This window comes from Elephas maximus, chromosome 1 (genome assembly GCF_024166365.1).
Source record: "Elephas maximus indicus isolate mEleMax1 chromosome 1, mEleMax1 primary haplotype, whole genome shotgun sequence".
NCBI lineage: Eukaryota > Metazoa > Chordata > Mammalia > Proboscidea > Elephantidae > Elephas > Elephas maximus.
The window spans coordinates 26,032,840-26,051,926 of NC_064819.1; the positions used below are offsets into that span (position 1 = coordinate 26,032,840).

Genomic DNA, 19,087 nt, shown 5'->3' on the forward strand with positions numbered 1-19,087 from the left:
TTCAGAAGTGAATCACCAGGGCATTCTTCAGAAGGTGCCTCTAGGTGGACTTGAACTGCCAACCTTTCAGTTAGCAGCTGAACAAGTTAACCAGTTGCACCCAGGGTCTCCAGTCTGAAGGACACTCCCTAGTAAACATTCTGCTCGCTTATCTCTGTATGAAGATTCTGCTTCCCAGGAAACCAACCTTCAGCAGGTCTCTAGTCAAAGAGCAATGGGTTCTCTGCATCATCTTCTAATAAAACAAGGTCGGATTTGCATGGAAAGAACTTGAACAAATTGCTTTAACTCTTTGAGCCTCAGTTTCCCCATCTATAAAATGAAGGCACTGAATGGTAGGGCTCTTCTATCTCTGTGAGTCCATACACTGTATGGAATCTGCCTGTGGTCGAGCAGAATAGGCAAGCCCTCCACGATGTGAATCCAGAAATTGAAAAAATCCACCCTGATTAAAATATTACCTTTCCAACACAGCTCTGTGGTGCCTACAGCGTCGTTTCTGCCCCGTAATCTAGACTTCAGATCTGTCAACTGTTAGAACATAAGGCACTTCCTTATATTTATGTATGTTAAATTTATATATGTATATACAGTGTGTATACTATATATACATAGGTACATATTTGGTTTTTGGTTTTATTTTCGTTGTGATTTGGTTGTTTGTCTTTCTAGCTTGAATGTTTCAACTCAAAAGTTACAGGATTTGATGAGCTGAAAAGAACACCTGAATAAATGAAGAGACACACATGTCCCTGGTTGGGAATGTTTGGTACATTACGTTGTTCACATTCCCAAAATTTATTTTGACACCCAACTTCACATAGATACATTGGTTCTTTTCATTTGGAGGAGGAAAGTAACAGAAACAACGACACAGGAACTCTGGCTTCTGTGGAGGAGAAAAAGGTTTAAAATATGGAAAATCGATTTTCCTGAATTCAAGAATTTGGATGGAAGAAGTGGAGGGTAGCTGCTGTCGTTGTTGTTAGTCGCTGTTGCGTCGGCTTCAGCTCCGGCAATCTTATGTATAACAGAAAGAAACATTGCTGGGTCCTGCTCCTTCTTCCTGATCTCTGAGATGTTTCAGCCCACTGGTGTGGCTATTGTGTCGATCCATCTCGTTGAAGGTTTCCCTCATTTTTGCTGACCCTCTCTCTACTTTACCAAATGTGAAGCAGGTGCTGTATGATTAGGGCTCTTCCTTCTAGACCCATCCACTCTTTATCACCAGAGCCTCTAGACTAAAGAGAACTGTGGAGCAAGAACTAGAATCCAACCCACAAGACCCAGCCTGGACTCAAGGGCTGCATCAACTAGCTGTGTGATCCAGGGCAACTCCGGCTCTGTGAGCGAAATTCTTCTTCTGGAAAAAGAGCACTGTCTTTTTTGCCCTGCCTCCCTCCAAGAGACGCTGGGAGCATTAAGTGACGTGTGGATATAAAAACACCTTGATAAGTAAGAAAGCAAAATATACATGCAAAGCATTATTGTCATTGTTGAATTTCCAATCCTCTCAGTCAGCAAGGGTTCCTGAACTCATCTGATTTTCAGCACCTTTCAATAAAGCAAAGGTCAAATTTTCTAAAGGGAAAAAGTTCTTTTGTTTCTTTGCTTGTTTCTTGGTTTTAGTTTATTTTTTGTGGTTCGGTTGTCTTTCTAGCTTGAATGTTTCAACTCAAAAGTTACAGAGTTTGACGAGCTGAAAAGAACACCTGAATAAATGAAGAGACACACGTGTCCCTGGTTGGGAATATTTGATGTCTTATGTTGTCCACATTCCCAAAATTTATTTTGACACTCAAAATATATCCCATCACTCTATCCCATCACAGCATTCCATTTTATTCACCTCTAAATTACATTACCCTCGTACTTATGTGTTTGTGTGGTACCTGCTTACTCTCATAAGAATATAAGCTCCACGGCAGCAAGAATCTTGTCTGTCCTTTTCATCACCAAATCCCCAGAACCTAAAATACTGCCTGTCACAGACTAAGAATTTCTTATATTTTTAATTGAGCAAATGAGTGAATCAATGAATACAGATTTTTTTATTGGCCCATAAGAGTAAAGTTATGGGTTCAGTGGTAGAATTCTTACCTTCCATGAAGGAGACCCTGGTTCAATTCCCAGCCAGTGCACCTCATGCAGAGCCACCACCCATCTGCCTTAGAGACTGGCGTGTTGCTATGATACTGAACAGGTTTCAGTAGAGCTTCTAGACTAAGAGGGACTAGAAAGAAAGACCTGGCAATCTACTTCTGAAAATAAGCCAGTGAAAATCCTATGGATCCCAGTGGTCCAACCTGCAACTGATTATGGGGATAATGCAGGACTGGGCAATGCTTCATTCCTTTGTACATGAGGTCACTATGAGTCAGAGGCTGACTCAGTGGCAGCTAACAATACAACAAAGGGTAAAGTTAAACCTCCATGTGTAGATACTTCTATCTGTAGGGTAAAGTCAACTGGGGAGGAGTAATAGCTTTCAGACCAGAAACAGAAATGGGGGATGAAGAACGCCAATGAGCTGCAGAGGAGAATATCTCCTTCTTTATACGTGATGACATACACAGAAAGATGCGTAGATGATAGCTCCTGGATTGTAGTTGTTCAGATATGCCTTCCATGGAGATATTTTCAGGAGCTGAAAGATAAGAAATCCTTTCAGGAGCCTGAGAGATTATGCTAGTTATTTGGAGCTAACCAATTGTCGTCGAGTTGATTTCAACTCATAGCAACCCTACAGGACAGAGTAGAACTGCCCCATAGGGTTTCCAAGGAGCAGCTGGTAGATTTGAACTGCTGACCTTTTGGTTAGCAGCCAAACACTTAACCACTGCAACACCAAGGCTCCTCTTTGGGACTAGAGGGTAGGTATCTTAGACAGTGAGTTAGTTGGGCAAGATCTAGGGTGACCAACTTGTCCCAGTTTGCTTGGGACTGTCCTGGTTTTAAAACTAAAATTCCTGGATCCCCCTCTGCCTCTGGAAAACTAGAATGGTTGGTCACCCTAGAAGGTCAGAACTTTGCACTATACTTTGTAAGCAAGACTTTTTTATTTTTCTTATTACTTGTTGCTTTATTTCCTATGGCTTTCCTCACCGTTGGATATATTTGAAAATTCCAGGAACAATTTTCTGCACTGAACAAGAAGAGAGTGTTCAGAGGGGATCAACTGATAGTGTGGGTGTGATTACAGTGACAAGACCCCAAGGGCAAAGTGACAGATAAGGAACAGAATTGGTGCTTCTCAGCCTAGAGATCTTGCAGATGTTTGCCAAAGAAGAAAAGCAAAGGGAGGAAAAAGAGAGGGAAGGAAAGTAAATGATTTGAATTAAAAAGAACTTTAAATTGGCACTGATGAGCCTCAGTTAATTGTTTTGTGTTGTTTTTCCAGCAGTGGAGATGGAATTTATACCAATTCATCTACAGTCCTGCACCAAGTCCCTCTTGTGCTTAGGTTGCTCATAGCTGGGAGATATCAGCAAGAACACCTTCTCTGCCCTGAAAACACCCACTCATCATTTAATTCAACTGCAGCAGAAAATATATTTGATAAATTTCAACATCCTTTCCGGATTAAAACTTATAATAAGTAGGATATAAGAATAGATGGATGTACCATTTTATTTCTGCTCCTTTGTATATAGCCTTTCCCTCTCTTCTAATAGTTTTTGGAAACTTCTGTTTATCTATGTGACTTTTTTAGTTATTATTCATTATGATGGGTACCACATGTACACTTTCAATCTGAAAAGTCACATCTTTTGGATCTGGGAGATTTAAAAAAAAAAAAAAATTACTGCTTAGTTAAGCTCTTCCTCAGTGCTTGTTCAGATCTTTCTTTCTGGAGCTCCTACTAGACAGATGCTGGAGCTTCTGGTTTGATCTTTTATTTTCTCGCTTATCAATCATCTCTTTGTGTTTTTATTCTACCTTCTAGGTCATATCCTTAATTTTATATTCTAACTGTTCTTCAGATTTTTTTATTACCATATTTTTTATTTCCCAAGAGCCCTTTCTTGTCCTCTGGATGTTTTGTTTGTTTTATTTTGTCTTAAAGTATGTGAAACATCCTTTTTTTATTTTCTGGATGTACTATTTTCTCTTATATCTCTGAGAATATTATTCATAATTTTTAATAGGCTTCTTGTATTATGTATGCTTTCCTCAGCTTCCTTTTTATTTGTTAGTTTATTTGTTTTATTTATTTATTTAATCTTTTATACAGAAGCCTTTCCAAAGATGTCATTTTTTCTTGGAATTGCTTGTCTATAGTCTTTGCTGATTTTTCTATCAAATTGAGGAATTTTCCTTGTTGCAATTTAAGAACTCTTTATATATTAAGGAGATTAGCTCTCTGTTTCAGTGTGGCAAGCATTTCCTCCCAATTAATCATTTGTCTTATTTGGACATCTGTAAAGAAATTCTTCATTATAATGTAGTTAAATTTAGTGATCATTTTACTTGGGAGGTTTTGGTAATATTTAGGCAAGCCTTTCACATTCCAAAATTGTATTTTTTTAAATGTTGCATTTTTTTCCTAAAACTTTTATAGTTTCTTTTTTATATAAATTTATACAGTTAGTTCATCTGGAATTAACTTTCATGTAAGAAGTCAGGTAAACATTCCACTTAATTTTTTTCCCAAAAAGCTAGGCTATTGTTCCAACATCACTTATTGAAAAATTCACTAATTTGAAATACCATCTGTATCAGCTAGGATTATATTGGGCTGAATATTACATTGGGCTGTGTCATGGATGGAATTATGTTCCCCCAAAAATGTATGTATCAACTTGGTTAGGCCATGATTCCCAGTATTCTGTGGTTGTCCTCCATTTTGTGACTGTAATTTTATGTTAAAGGAATTAGGGTGGGATTGAAATATCACACTTACCCAGGTCACATCCCTGATCCAATGTAAAGGGAGTTTGCCTGGGGTGTGGCCTGCACTGCCTTTTATCTCTCAAGAGATAAAAGGAAAGGGAAGCAAGCAGAGAGTTGGGGGCCTCATACTACCAAGAAAGCAGCACCAGGAGGAGAGCGCGTCCTTTGGACCCAGGGTCCCTGTGTCTGACAAGCTCCTCAACCATGGGAAGATTAAGGACAAGGACCTTCTTCCAGAGCCAACAGAGAGAGAAAGGCTTCCCCTGGAGCCGGCGCCCTGAATTTGGACTTTTTAGCCTACTTTACTGTTAGGAAATAAATTTCCCTTTGTTAAAGCCATCCACTTGTGGTCTTTCTGTTATGGCAGCACTAGATAACTAAGACAGGCTGAATGATTAAAAAAAAAAAAAAAAAAAACCTGATGAAATTGACTAAACCAAAGAGATTTTTCCATGTTTAACCAGAAATCTGGAAATAAAAAATCCCAAAGTGGTTTTTGCAATGCCACTAGCATCCTAGTCTTTCTTCTGTTCCTTATATCTTTTATCCTTATGGTGGCCTCATGTTTATTAAAAGGCTGTTCAACCTCCTGCCTAAATCAGCATCCCCATACAGGAGGAGAAAAAAGAAAGACGAGGAGGAACAAGAGAAGGAGGGAAAGATGAAGCAGAAGAAGGAAGAGGAAGAGAGAAAGAAGAAAGAGGAGGAAAAGGAAGAGAAGAAAGAGGAGGACGAGGAAGTGCCAAGGAGAAAGAGGCAATACCTTTAACAGAAACAGTCCCTAAAATTCCCAGTGGATGTCTACTTACATCTTCTTGGCCAGAACTGTGTCTTATGGACAATATTTACTGCAAGAAAGACTAGTAAATGAATTTTTAAAGCTAGACATATCGTTACCCTCAATAAATGGAAGCCTTTCATTAGTAAGAGAGATAGGAGGATGGATTTTGGATGCACAACTAACAGTGTCGGGCACTAAATGGCTAAGTGTGTGCTTGCTGGATGATCTAGTGCATCTGACTGTGCATAAAATAATGCAGGCTGTCTTATAAAGTGGTTAGAGCATCTGGGGGTTAATTAATTATGTGTACGTATAAATAAATAAAATTGATAAACAAGGCAATTATTAACTCTAGGAAAAACAAAGAGCTATACAGAAACTTAGGCAACCATAATTTTTGGTTTTAATAATGTAAACACTATCATTTTTTCTGATTTAAGAAAAACTGTTCCAAACATAACTTTTAAAGACCTCATTTTTCCATACTTCCTCATCTCCCAAGTTCCAGGTTACAATACATCAAGAACCCCTCTAGAGACACTAATAATAAGAGTAATATCGCAGACATTCTGTGTTCAAATGAACCTTGCATCAATTAGGACAACTCTCTTACTTAATTTTTCTCTACAACATCCCTGGCAAGTGGTTACTTTGCTTCTGCTTGAACACTTCCACTGACAGGGAGCTCACTATCCCTCAGGATAGTTCATTCGATTTCTGAACATCTCTAATTACTGAAGTATTATAGGGTGAAGTCAACCTACACTAACTTCTATCTATTGATCCTTTTCTACTTCCTAAAGTCCTTCAGACCATAACCACCTCCTATTTCACAAGAAAGTAATCCACTTTTACTTTTTTATTTGAATGCTATTATCAAGCTACTCACTCTCTCTCTACACTCACTATGTCCCCCCATCTTAAAATCTTCTCCAGGTGCTCCTACCATTTTTTAAATGCTATAGTTTCACATTCCATTAACCTTTTGGTCATTTTCTTTTGAAAGCACGTCATCTGGTCAATGTCCCTCTTAAAATACGGCACCGGAACAGAGCACATGATTGGTAGACGGAGGAGGGAAACATATGAAAAATGAGGTTTCTGAATTTCACGTAATATTAGGAGGTTTAGGTCCTTTGAGTGACTTCTCTGGCAAAAGATTAGATTGTTCGTATTTATAAAAACTTATGGAAAGCTATGCATTCCATTCCCAAACCTTTATCAAACACATCTGTCTCCATTAACTACCCAGAATATTAATTAATGCCAAAGTCTAGGCATGAAGTAAAAGAGAAGGGGGTCTGAGTGACCCATACTCTCTCTCAGCAATCAAAGAATTGTAAACTAAGATGCTTTCAACAATCCTGAATATCAAATAACTCCAGGATAAGGTCTTTTCCCAATACCCTTGCCCTCCCCACTAGGAGAATATGTCCCAATTTGTTGGATTCAAGCAGCCAGGAAATTTTTCCGCTCTGGAGCCTCTGTCAGTATTTTTTTTCTTCATGTCTACCCATTCCTCTTCTTTACACTCATTTCGAGCACGCTAATGGAAGTAGCCTGCCGTGTGGCTCTCCTTTTTGCCACTCTTTCTCAGGAAATGTGATTAAAGAACTTGGAGTGGGCTGTTTTATGCACAAATATTCAGACAGTCTCTTAGCAATAAATGGCTGTCGCTTCTATTATCTGTCTGGCTTTGAGTTCTATTATCTGTTGTGAATTGGTGCAGGGCTCTGTAAAACAGTTTTCAGGCAGCCTCATTACTCCCTTCCACACCTTCTGCTCCATCTGAGAGTGCTGCTGCTCTGATTGCTGGGTAATGTTTGCCATTAGACAAGGCACATAAAAGAATCCAGCTATGACTAATTCACTTGAAGGCTGTGTGCCCTGTGTCATGCTCATTAACACCTCTCAACCCTGTTATTAAAGAGAATCACAGAGCAGACCTCAGTGGGTTCACATTTATGCTACAGGCTGCCTTATTTTTCTGTCTGAGCTACCTTATTACCAACTTGTCCCGAGCATCCTTACCTGTTACCCCAGACTTATTCCACCCTGCAACACTTACCCAGGTCCTCAACTGAATAAACAAATACTTACAGGATTCTGTTGCTAAGGGAGACCTTTGAGTTGTCTGGTAAGTGGGTGTTTATGCCTTCTGAAGGATCAGCCAATCAGATTTCAGCTGAAAAGTCATCCAGAGAGGCTCCTGGTGGAAGTTCAAAGAGGAAAACAACAATAAGAGCACCTTAAAATATTAGTCATATATATTAACTTATCCCAGTCCTTTTGTAACCGTTATTTCATTTAAAGCTATCACTCTCCTATTAGCCTCAGCACTAGATTTCTGTCAGGGAGGAATTATTCTATAAAGCTTTAAGACAAATAAATTATCTATAATGCAGGGCAAAATACAAAGCAATAGTATTATTTATATTTGGTTTTTCCAAGCTCAGTGGCCAAAGTAATGGGAGAAAAAAAAAAAAACAGAGAGAGAAAGTATATATTTTCCTTAGTACTGATTTAACAGCATTCTGATCTAAGACTTTACAGCCATCATACTTAGCTTCCTTAATCATTAATTCCAGCTGAACAGTTGTAATTCCACAGGACTTGAGTGTTCTTGCGGAAACAATTATTACTGTTTAACAATATCTAGGTAACTTCTACGCACGTGGAGAATTGAACTAATCCCCCTCTTGAAGTTGGGCATGGCCATGTTACTTGATTTCACAATGTATGTGAATGGAAGTGACATGTGTAGTTTCCATGTTGAAGCATTTAATTGTAGATGCTTGAACCTCTAGGTTGGCTCTTCCCCTGCCACAAGAATTGTAGGAGCATGTGTTGTTATGGGGGTACTGTAGGATCTAAGCAACCAAAGAGATAAAGTCAGCACATGGGGAACAGTTGTTTCAGAGAAATACCAGGACTTTCAGTAGAATTTGAATGAGAACTAAATAGAATTTTGTTATAGGGAGTCACTAAAAATTGGAAGTTATTTGTTACTGCAGCATAACTTAGTCTATCCTGACTGTTGCAGTCTTCATTACCTTTAGATACATCACAGGATTGGGTAATTTTTGAAAAAAAAAAGAAAAGATACAGCATGGCTGAATGAAAAAAGCAATCATTGTACTTAAGGTAAGTCCAAATCCTAACTCTACAACATCATCTCTGCCGGGTGCCATGTAATGATTGGCAAAGTTGTTCACTGCACAAGGACAGCCATGTGGTGGGCACAAATGAAGGGCGAAATCTAGTTCATGTTTTGCCAGCCAAGCCAAGCATCTAGGTTCAGGACTATACCTAACAATGGGGTGACTTTTTCTAATTCACCCAAAGGTGCTTCATGGGAAAAGGGAAGTGCTGAACTCATATCTCATTTACTTTTTGGGTGGCCTGTGAGATATCGCTTAACTTCTCTAAGCTTCAGTTTAGTTCTTCAATCTTTAAAATTTGAACAAAAATCCCTACCACATTGGTTGTTAGAAATTTAAATTGAATATGATATGTAAAAGCATATATATAGTATCCATGCCATTGACCAGTAACACTCAAGCCTGAAGCATCAACCTTGATTGTTGAAAGTCTCCATCAGGAAATATGCAGATAGCATTTGTGAGTAGGACAAATAATCACTTTCCAAAATAAGTGGTTTGGGAAGCTTCACATAGTGTGAATTATATTGCACTTGTTCCAGTATTATGAACTAAAAAACCAACTAGATATACGCAAATAGTATGTGTTTCCAAGTGACAGAAATCCAGTTTGAACTAGTTTAGAGAATAGAGAGAGAAATAATTGGTTCACATAAGCAAAATAAGATTTGAATAAGCAAACCATGAAAAGGGTAGGGATGAAGCTGGACACTGGAACAACTAAAATCAGGTATTTGCACATGACCAATCTCTTCTCTCTTTCCATATTTTTTTTTCTTCTATATATCAGTTTCCTTTCCTCTCACTGCAAACTGGCTTATTTCAAATAATAGGAAACATGGCTGCCAAGAATTCTTGAGTTTCCACCAGAAGAGAAAAACTAACTATATTTCTCAGTTACATTTTTAAAATTCTAGGAAGAATTCTAATTGCATACTCTGGTCAGGGCCCACTTCTAGGTCAATAAACTGCTTCCAGAGAACAGAACACTCTTATTGACACAACTTGACTAATATGTCACCCATACAGCAAAAACCTGTGGCCAAGGGTGGATCCCCCCCAACCCCCCCCCCCGCCCCATTGCTGTCGAGTCAATTCCAACTCGTAGTGACCCTGTAAGACAGAGTAGAACTTCCCCATAGAGTTTCCAAGGAGTGCCTGGTGGGTTCGAACTGCCAACCTTTTGGTTAGCAGCCATAGCAGTTAACCACTATGCAACCAGGGTTTATGGGAGCCACATCTTAAACCAATTAGTTGGAATGCATGAAGAAACAGTTTCCAAAGGGAATGAAGGTATAAGTCCGGTTAGATAATAAACCCAAAGCAAGTACAAGGAAGGAAAGAGTAAGATAAGAGCACAAATTACTGAAATTGAAAACAGAAAAATAATAGAGACTATCAATGAAACAAAAAGCAAATTCTTTGAAAAGATCAAACTTCTAGCAAATTATCAAATTAAGAATAAAACGGGATATAACTACAGATTCTGCAGACAACAAAAGGATAGTAAGAAAGTACTATGACTACTTCTACAACACAGATTTGACAACTTAGATGAAATGACCAATTTTTTAAAAAACACAAACCTCACCTAATATGAAATACATTCACTCTGTACTGTAGGGTCGCTATGAGTCAGAATTGACTCAATGGCAGCAGATTTTATGCAATATATGATTTGAATAACCTTATAAATTTTAAGGAAATTGAATTCATAATCAAAAACTTCAAAACAAGAAATCTCCAGGCCCAGACAGAGAATTTAACCAAGTGTTTGAAGAGAAATTAGCGTTAATTCTACACGATCTCTCCAGAGATAGAAGAGGAGGGAATACCTCCCAGTTTGTTTTACGAAGCTACTATTACCCTGATACCAGAACCATATAAAGACAATAAAAAGAAATCTACAGTCCAATATCCCTCATGAATATAAACACAAAAAGCCTTATACAATATTAGCAAATAGAATTCAGCAAGACATAAAAAGATTTACACATGAAGACCAAGTGGAGTTTTTTCCAGGAATGCAAGGACGGTTCCATTTTTGAAAATTGATCAATGTAATCCTCAATATTAACAGGCTAAAGAAGAAAAATCACAAAAGCATATTAATCTACACAGAAAAAAAGCATCTGACAAAATTCAACATCCATTCATGATAAAAATTCTTAAAAAAATAGGAATAGAGGTGAATTTCCTCAACTTGATAAAGAGCATCTACAAAAAACCTACAGCTAACATGAACTTAAGACCAAATGTTTTCTCCTTAAGATCGAGAACAAGGCAAGGGTGTTCATTATTACCAATTCTATTCAACATAGTGCTAAAATTCTAGCCAATGCAATAATAAAAGAAAAGGAAATAAAAGACCCAGAAAGAACATAAAGGAAACACATGAGCTCAGGAAGATCACAGGGTGTATCAAAAATATACAAAAATCAATTATATTTCTATATACAAGCAATGAACATGTAGACACTGATATTAGAAATATAATAACATTTAAAACTTCCTGGAAAATTAAATAATTAGGTATAAATCTAAAAACTAAAGAAGAAAATTAAAGAAAGTATAAGTAAAGGGAGAGACGTATCGTTTCTATGAACTGAAAGATTAAATATGTCTAAAGATGTCGATGCTTTCCAAACTGATGTTCAGGTTTAACGCCATTCTTATCAAAACCCCAAAAGACTTTCTGTAGATATAGACAGGATTGCTCTAAAATTTACACTGAAAGGCAAAGAAATTGAAATTTTGAAAAAAAAAAAAAGAATAATAAAGTGAGAAGAATCAGTCTACTCGATTTCAAGACTACATAGCTATAGTAATTAAGAATGTGTGGTATTTGTGGAAGGATAGACACAGAGATTAGTGGGACAGAATTGAGAATCCAGATAGAGACCCACATCAACATGCCCAAATGGTCTTTGTCCAAGGTGCAAAAATAATTCAATGTTGGAAAGTCAGACAACAAAAAAGAACTTCAGCTTAAACCTCACAACTTATTCACAAATAAACTCAAAATGGATCCCAGACTTAAAGATAAAATGTAAAACTTTTAGAAAAGAAAAAAAATCCTTGGTATCCTGGGCTAGGCAAAAAGTTCTTAGAATTGACCCTAAAAGCATTAGTCATAAAAATTTTTAAAAATAATAGAACGAACTTCATCAAAATTTTAAACTTTGGCTCCATGAAAGAGCCTAACAAGAGGATGAAAAGACATAGTAGAGACTGGGAGAAAATATTCGCAATTCACATATCCTACAAAGAACTAGTATCTAGAACATATAAAGAACTCTCACGACTCAATCCTAAAAAAAAAAATAATAAAACAAAAAGCACATGAAACGATATTCATCACCATTCACTATTAGGGAAGTGGAAATTAAAACAATAACGAGATACCACTATGCACCTACCAAAATAACTAAAATAAAATAAAAACAGTCACAATGCCCAATACTGCTGAGGATGCAGAGAAACTGGCTCACTCATATATTGCTGAAAATAGTATGTTTTCCTGAACTGGGTATTGTTAGTGTCTTCTGTTCCCCCGAGGTTGTCAGTCTCCTGCTATCTTCTCATTTCTCCCTTTTTCCCCTTACCCCTTCACTTTCCTCTTCACGCTTCCAAATTCCTGTTCATGATTCATGCAGAGAAGTTTACCGTTCCTTTTCGTTATCTTGACTCCTGGTAACACATGACCTCTGAGTGCCACTTTACCACTAAGCAGTCTACCAAGATTTTTTTGAACTAAGACATTTCCTTCCTTAAGAGAAATTCTTGCACTATCTGTTAAGAAAAAAATTTTTTTTTCCTTGCCACACGCACGCTACAAAATAATATGCTCTCATTGGATATAGGTTGGCCATGTGTTGAGGGACATATCCAGAGAGAGGTGATCAATTATTCTGCCCTTTGGTGTCTCTGAACCATTTCTAATATTGGCCTCTTTGAGACTGGTCCCCTTTGGGAAAAATGAAAGTATCTCAACAATCATTACATGAAAAAAAGCGTAACAAGTAAGGATGACCGTTACAGTCATTCTCCTGTCTTGTTAAGCAAACCCCAACGTTGCCTGAGCAGTAATATCCCAGAGGATCGATCATAATGGATCTAAGTCAATCACGGCAATTTGTTTTACTTTGCATATAACCCAGTTATGGGAAATGAGACATAAGTGGAAGTCTTTTTGGTCTTTCAAACGAGTCTTTTCTGTTGTGTTTTAGATACTATTCTATGAAGATGTTACGTTCAGAACTGCAGCAGATAGCTTGAAACCATGAAGGAAAGAAAAAGAAAATTCCAGGGACATTGAATCTCAACCCCTGACATTGGTGAGCTGTAGATCCAACCCCAGAACTACTTATCTCTGGACATCTTGTTTTGGAAGTTTTGTTAATAAGTCTCAATTGTTTAAATCTGTTCTCATAGATACTCTTTTATTTGCAGCCAAAAGCATCAAAACTATTACACCAAGCATACTGCAATTAACTGCTTACATATTGAAACCAGTCCACATCTTTGTCTGAAATCTGAAAGACTCACTGTCAGAGTTAATGTTAGCATGGCAATCACAAGGATGAGTTTCATCACATCAGAAAAGTGGAAGTAAATGAATAGAGGTACACTAGGAAAATACCATTAACTAGTACCTAAAGTCATTGGCGGAAAGTACTCCCTCCTCTATGCCTTGGCATGTCAATTCCTTCTTTTAAGAACCATTTACTGAACCTCGTTTACCAACCATGCACTCTGCTTGATGCCATTTCCATTCAAAGGGAAACTGGGCTTGTTTATACCATTCACTGACTCCGGTTCAAAATTGTTTTTTGTGTATATGGAGACTAAATATTTTAGCAAGATCCATTTGGCTAACAAACAGAACCAAATAAATGAGGTAAGCCCTGGCCCATTGCCTCTGGCTCCAAAAGCAGCCAGACACTGTCTTTTCCACTTTCTGCCCCATGCCATGATAGACAGTCTACGTATAAAAGGAAAATCACTGGCCATATCAGACAATACCTGAAGACACAACATCAAATGGTGAGGTCAGTTGGTAGCCACCGTGGGACTGCATGACTGGGAGCCCCCACTTCAGAGAGCAGCCCCCCAGCCGTGGCCACTTGCCAGAGGGCAATAAAGGCTTGTAAAAGCATGCTGGCGCCACCGAGATATGCTCAACTGCCCCTCTTCCTTGAGCTTTGCTGCCCTGGAGGTGGGAGAAAGGCGAGCCAGCAGACACAATTGGCTGCAGTGTAATCCATCCTTCTGAACCAAGCAATTCAGAACTGGAGTGAAGAGGGAAAAGCAAAATAAGCCTGGGGATTTTCTCTGCTGAGAACCAAGGAGTCGTTACTTTTCTTCCAGGTGCCCAATAACTGAAAAGCCACTTTTGAGGGCGCCAACTCTACCATCTCGGTATTGTTCTGGCCCCACTGGTGGGTGGGTAATGGCTGGGGGTTAGACGCCCCGAGTTTTAATTGGCCTCCTCCTTGGAAGGGAGGGAGCCAGACTTTTGCGGGATGTTCATTTAAGCCAGTTTCAGTGTAATAAAAGTGCATCTTTGATACAGAGAGTTTATGTTCTTCATAAAAATGCTAATTGCAATCTTTGCAGAAAGGAGTGGTAAGAATGCTTTCCCCCTCAGGCTTTTAAATATGAATAGGGTTGTGCTATGTGGATGACCTTGGATTCATTAAAGAGGAAGCGGGCTTAAGTCCTCTGTTCAGCCTTTTAAAACCCATTCCAAGGATTCTACCACCGCATAGCTGACAGCATTCAAACTCTTTTCATGGAAAATTGGAAAGCCATGCATTTGGTTCTTAAAAAAAAAATCTCTGAATACAAATACACAGGCTGAGCTTAGAATATTTTTTTTTCCTTCAGTGAGTATGTTTTTCCAAGGTCAATTTGGAGGTTCTTCCTATTTGGCTGAGAAAAGCTGGAGCCCGGGTAAGCCGCGTACGCAGCCCTCTCTGTGGCTTGGAAACCATCCCTACCTACAGATGCTACAAGAAGTTGCTGATTTTTTTCCAGGGCCCCACTGTTTGTTTCTCTCACTACAGAGAAGGAAGACAGGGTGATGAGGGTGGTTTTATTTGTCCTGTGGAGTGACTCATTCAGCAAGAGTTTCCGACCCAGAATTCTCGTCTTTCTTTGCCCTATTCATCCCCATTTTCTCCCCTTTTATTTTGCAGTCCTCAAGGCAGGTTTCCATCCACCGCCTCCTGTCATCCTCTTCCTCCGATTTAAAAAAATAATCATAAGTTTTTTGTTTTTTGTTTTTTTTTGCGTTAAGCTTCCCACAATTGCACTCAATTTACTCTGGGAATTTATTTAAAGGGCAGGGGTTTTGAAATATTATCAACAACATAATCAGTTTCTGGATGGCATTAAATAGCATCCTTCCAGACTGAGCCAAGCCTTAAGAGGGAAAACAGCTCGTTTCAATCCCTCCCACTGTGAATGGGACTCTGTGTCTCAAAAACCCTTTTATTGAATATTTCCCAAAATGATGTCCCTTTTTCCAATAGGAAGACTGTGCCGTCTTTCTCAGAACTCAGCCCCATCTCCTGCCCAGCCTCAGTCAGGTGTTGCTCCACAGCCTTGGGCTGCTCTCTGGTGCAACAGCATGTCTCCACGGCAGACACTGCGTTCTAAGAAAGGCTGGTCTTTTTCTGGAATGAAATGGGCTTTAAGGAGACTGAATATGAAGGAATCAAAACAAAGTAGGCTATCTGGACAAATCATCACAGCATCTACCTTTTTTCCTTGCAGCCATGCAAATCCAGGAGATCAAATACTGAAATTTGTGTTCATAAGACGTGATTTATAATATCACTATCATTTCTTCTGATTCACTAAAATGCGTACAAGATACTGTTCCTTAAACCACCTTTGTCCCCATCTGCAAATTGGACAAAAGGAAAGGAGGAAAAAGCAGTAATTTTCCCATGAAGATGCTGCTGCACAGCTTGATAATACACTGCCCTTTTATTCTTCTTGTTGTTAGGTGTCATTCAGTAGGTTCTGACTCACAACAACCCAATGTGCAACAAAATGAAACACTGCCTGGTCCTGCACCATCCTCACAATCGTTGCTATGTTTGAGCTTATTGTTGCAGCCACTGTGTCAATCCATCTCATTGAAGGTCTTCCCCTTTCTCGAAGACCCTCATTTTACCAAGCATGATATCCTTCTGCAGGACTGGTCCCTCCTGATAATGCACCCAAAGTACCTGAGACAAAGTCTTGTCATCCTCCCTTCTAAGGATCTTTCTAGCTGTACTTCTTCCAAGTTAGATTTGTTTGTACTTCTGGCAGTCCATGGTGTATTCAACATTCTTTGCTGACACCGTAATACAAATGCATCAATTCTTCCTCCGTCTTCCTTATTCATTGTCCAGCATTCTCATGCATGAAAATATCATGGCTTGGGTCAGGTGTACCTTAGTCCCAAAGTGACGTCTTTGCTTTTTAACACTTTAAAGAGATCTTTTGCAGCAGATTTGCCCCGTGCAATACATTGTTTGATTTCTTGACTGCTGCTTCCATGTGTGTTGACTGCGGACCCAGGTAAAATGAAATCCTTGACAACTTCAGTGTTTTCCCCATTTATCATGATGTTGTTTATTGGTCCAGTTGTGAGTAGTTTTGTTTTATTTATAGTCTAGGTCACACAATTTATTATGGTCATATGAAACTATCTCTTCTACATGTTCTAAATCTGGCACAATCCAGTATTGACCAAGAAACCCACCATCTAGTTGCCATTGAGTTGATTCCAACTCATGGCAATCCCATGTTTTTCAGAGTAGAACTGTGTTCCATAGGGTTTTCAAATGGCTGATTTTTCAGAAGTAGATCACCAACACTTTCTTCCAAGAAGCCTGTCAGTGGATTTGAACTGCCAACTTTTTGGTTAGTAGTCGAGCGCTTAACCATTTGTACCATCCAGAGACTCCATTTACCAAGAAGCCCAGGTTGATAGTAACATCTGTGGACTGGAGCTTGAAGGAGGCAGCCTCTACCCCAGGCATGAGCTACCAAGGCCCAGAGGCATCAGCAAAATCAAAGATTGTATATTAGGAAAGCAGAGGTCTTAACTCAAGAAGAGTTGCTGCAAACACCAAGTTTATGTCAAGGTTATTGTGACAGAACCAAGTCACAGCCAGGTAAATAAATTTTAGATGCTATGATGTTCTCCTGGAGGTTTGAAAAGTGAACTGCTTCTTAATGGATAAGATGAGGATACAGAGAAGAAGTTGGTGAGCATGTTAGAGAATGCTTCTGCAAGGAGTAGAGAGGTTTTTCTGGAGGTGTTGATATCTGCATTAATGAAGATACCCCTTTAATTAACCGAGTAAAGAATAGCTGTGTGTAGTGACATGAAGAGAGGGCATTGCAGGATGAGGGACACACATTGGCAAAGAAAGGCACAGAGACAATAAAAAAAACTTGATATTGTGGAGGAAGCACAAGAATCTATGAATAATGAATAAACGAAGTGGGCAGCTTCAGTAGAGAGGAGCCTTAATGGCATTTGAGCAGGAACACCATCAGAAAAAACGAATGTGGTAAAAGTATGTTACAGGGTTTGGGGAGAGTCAGAGGGCAGAGAGACTGATGACTCCTCTGGTTTTCTTCTACAACCACACTGAACGTGCTGTTTTATAATTACTTTAAAAAATATATATCTTCCCCATGATAGCTTTGGGAAGATTCAAATTTATTTTGTCTACTTCTGTATTCCCAGTGCTTGCTAGGTGTCTAGGATATGTTGTTGTTTTTATTGTGTGCCACGCAGTTGATTCCAACTCACAGCGACCCTATAGGACAGAGTAAAGCTGCCCCATAAGGTTGTAAATTGTTAAGGAAGCAGAATGCCACATCTTTCTCCTACAGAGCAGTTGGTGGGTTTGAACTGCTGATTCTTCAGTTAGCAGCAGAACACTTAACTACTGCGCCACCAGGGCTCCTATAGCAACGTTATTAAAAAAAAAAAAATTGCCATTGAGTTGATTCCAACTCATAGTGACCCTGTCAGACAAAGCCGAACTGCCCCATCGGGTTTCCAAGTAGCAGCTGGTGGATTCAAACTGCCGACCTTCGGGTTAGCAGCTGAGCTCTTAACCACTGCAACAACTGGGCTCCATAGCAACCATACAGAAAGTATTAAATTAATATGTGTGTTAAATGAATGAGCATAAGGATGAATGATTATATAAAGCATACTAAAGCATAGGATAATGGTGGTGGAGATAGATATAGAGATGTACCTGTGTAAGTTGTTATGTGGTTAATATCAATAGCACCTGGTAACTGATGAGATTTGGGGACAAGGAAGGGTGAGGAGTCAAAAGCAACCGTGAAATATAAGACCTAAGTGTCTGGGAGAATGATGCAGAGTTGGATGGCCATGGAGGATACATTCAAAGAAGCAAGAAGGGGACCAGATTCAGATGGAGATAAGATTGGCTTTGGTCCTATTGAGTTAGGGTGTTGATGACAATCTTGTTGAAAGGTCCAGAACATTCAGAAATATAGAAGTAGGGCTCAGAAGAGAGGTTAAACCTTTAGAGACAGATTTGTGGAGCGGTGTCATTAAAGCTGTGGGCAAAGATGAACTTGTCCAGGTGGGAGGGCTGAGAAGAGAAAACAACAAAGATAATACTCTAGGAAGGTACTATGAACTGGTGTCTAAAGCTTGGGAGCCAAGTCTTGATCTCCTGATCCAGTTATCTGATCTCTTATCTACTCAGCTGACCCAGAAAACATCACAGATCCTTGTCATGCAGAGGGAGATGAGGCTTTTGAAAGCATGCTGCATTCCAGCCATTAACTAGAATCACCAGTTCTTGTGTCCGCCATTAACAGCTACCAAGTGGCTCAGGGATTGCCACTGGGGCTGTACATTGCAAGCTTATGTTTCCCTCTGACGCTACTTTGTTTCTGATGGTGTTATTAAAATGAAAGGATTCTTTTTAATGAGCTGGGAGTGAATCCACTTAACCAAGTTGTTAGTAAAAGGAATAAAACACATCAAAACTCTTTGCTTTGCGCCAACCCACCAATATAGGATCCGGCCGTTGCAAGAATCTTCTTATGTAAATATTTACAAGAAGAGTAAAAAAGGAAAGTGGTTTGGGGAGCCACCAGATGGAATAATACAAGAAGAAACTTGAACACAGTCTAAATGGGCTTTACCAACACCACCAGGGAGTTCTTGCAGGAATCTGCCATTGCCTTG

General features: G+C 39.0%; 1 long non-coding RNA gene across 1 annotated transcript in view; it reads right to left on the bottom strand.

The window, feature by feature from the left end:
- Positions 1-1,831: 1,831 nt before the first annotated feature.
- The window catches only part of LOC126073626 (uncharacterized), a 33,726-nt gene continuing 16,470 nt past the window's right edge, over positions 1,832-19,087 (bottom strand). Inside the window, exons 2-3 of the long non-coding RNA XR_007516797.1 lie at positions 7,775-7,883; positions 1,832-2,647 (exon numbers count right to left, since the gene is read on the bottom strand). This is a non-coding gene — a long non-coding RNA (uncharacterized LOC126073626). The remainder of the gene's footprint in view (positions 2,648-7,774; positions 7,884-19,087) is intronic.